At 39.5% G+C, this 2,349-nt stretch overlaps 1 non-coding gene across 1 annotated transcript; it reads right to left on the reverse strand.

Annotated features, from left to right (window-relative positions):
- Positions 1-1,412: 1,412 nt before the first annotated feature.
- On the reverse strand, positions 1,413-1,519 carry LOC117025402 (U6 spliceosomal RNA). Its single transcript, XR_004423605.1, has one exon. It is a non-coding gene; the product is annotated as a U6 spliceosomal RNA (small nuclear RNA).
- Positions 1,520-2,349: the final 830 nt, after the last annotated feature.

Below are 2,349 nucleotides of genomic sequence, written 5' to 3' on the forward strand. Positions count from 1 at the left end.
ATAAATAAAACAAAATTTAAAAAACTTTCAGATTCATAATAGTGAGTGTATTTTGATAAAAAACAATAATGAAGGGGCTAGATAGCCTGAAAAAATTCTCCCACTACAAATACCTAGAGTGCTGATGTATTTTATACATCTGTTTAAATTTATGGCTCATTTAAACTCACAAAGAGGGTGGGACATGGATGCCAAATCTTTAGCTGCTCAGGCCTTTCGAGATGTGGGTATTAAGGGGGGGGGAGCAAGATGTGGAGTAGGAACTGAGACCCCAGATTAAAGCTGGGACTCCGGAAGGCCTGTCGCCTCAGGAAAAGTTTGCTGTATTATTCTCCATACATTTTTGTTTGCCTGGAATATTTTATTGTACTTTTTTAAGTTCTAGAAGGCAATCAAAGCATGGAAACTACATTTCCCCCCTTAAGGGTCATATAAACTAATTCTCATTCACGTAATTAAATATTACAGTGAATTTTTATTTTAATAATTAAAAAAATTTTAATGTTATCTCACAGTAGTATAATCAACCCTAGGTAATTAGTTCTAAAGGATGGGGAGTGTGACATGGATGGGTCCAAATACTGGCTACCTAAAGAAAGAAACACTGGTCTTTTCTTCCTCGGTTTTGACAGTTTTACAGTCTACTCATTCAACCAACATGAGTGGGGTACAGGCTCTTCGCAGTAATCGAATGCATACAATACATGGGTTGGAGGCACTTCCTCCCCACTCCGCACCCCCATGTTTTACTGCTCTGTCTGTGCTGAGCTTCAAGCCTCCTCGGGCTATTTCCCGTCAGGGAAACCGAGCCCCATGCCAGTGCAGAGGACTCACCTAGGGAGGACAAGCGTTTGCTCTCCACGAAATTCTGGTGGTGTACGCTCTTCCTCGATGTGGCTTTGTGTAGTGGAGCCACCTAGCAAAACTGAATGCACCTTTCCAGATCCAGTGTTTCCTTGGAGCATAGTGTGAAATAAGTAAGAGCGGGCACGAAAATGTTAGCATTGCTGAGGAGGCTGGATGTCCATTTGTTTTCTTAATAAGAACAGCAACCTGCGTTATGTGCCAGGAGAATTCTAAACACTTTTAGTTTATCTCGTTTAATCCTCAGAACACTACAGAAGAAAGATATAATCATTTACATTTTAGAGATGAGGAAATTGAGGCTCAAAGATATTAAGTATCTTGCCAGCATATTAAGATGTTGACAGAGTTAGTTGTGGAGCCAGGATTTGGACCAAGGCAGTTCATCTCCCCAAATACAGAGTTTTAGGCCTTTTATCTTTTCAGCCATGAAGGAAGATGGCTTTGCCAAGCAGATGGATGGGTAGATAGGTTTCTTTCATCTTGGCTAACCTCGGGGTAAGTGCTAGGGAAATACCTAGCTTATATGAAAAGAATCTTTAAAAAAAAAAAATACGGAACGCTTCATGGATTTGCATGTCATCCTTGCGAAGGGGCCATGCTAATCTTCTCTGTATCATTCCAATTTTAGTATATGTGCTGCCGAAGCGAGCACTGAAAAGAATCTTTTTGTCCTGGTTTTGATCTAGTTCCCTGGCAGGCTTGCTAAGATTTGTCTTAACGTGTACATTTCCCTTGCCAAAGCACACGTGGTATGTTTGGACATATGGTCTCATTTTTATGATCTTTTAACCTTTACATATTTTAAATACTTCATGGTGGGGTTAATTATTTGTGGTGACTAAGATTGGCAGCTGCTATGATGGGGCCATGTTTGGAATCCCTAAGGAATGAGAGGATGGATACCCTGTGGAACATACTTTCAAAGATAAACATATAAATGTAAAGGAGAAATTTCTGACACACTCCATAATGGACAGAGCCTAGTGATAGCTCATGGGAAATCGGTAAATTTATTCTGAGACCTATCACTATAAATGGTTTTTAGATTAGCCTTACTCCATTTCCAACCTTTTTAAAAATGGATAAACACTTGCCAATCTGATTGCTTAGAAATGATCATTTAACGATTGTTTATTTTTATACGTTCTAAATACATAGTCGAGCTAGAAGAGGCAAAACACTAAAAACAGTACGACTGGCTAAAGGACTTCAAACCTACTGAGCCTTAAATATATGCTTCAGGTGACTGGATGGTGAGCTCTCTAACATCACAGAATTCTAAATAACATTAAAGCAGTTTTAACCGCAAAATGGGATAGTACACCAAGGTCTTACCCTTCTAGAAATCCTTTGACAAGGTGGCTATAATGAAATAAACCAAGTTAGTGAAGCACTAAGTGGAGGTACACTCTCCAAAGACCTTACACAAACTGAAGCTGACATGGTAAACGTAGAGGATAGGTTCATCAGGCTGCAGCTGCA

This window comes from Rhinolophus ferrumequinum, chromosome 7 (assembly GCF_004115265.2).
Source record: "Rhinolophus ferrumequinum isolate MPI-CBG mRhiFer1 chromosome 7, mRhiFer1_v1.p, whole genome shotgun sequence".
In the NCBI taxonomy this organism is placed as follows: domain Eukaryota; kingdom Metazoa; phylum Chordata; class Mammalia; order Chiroptera; family Rhinolophidae; genus Rhinolophus; species Rhinolophus ferrumequinum.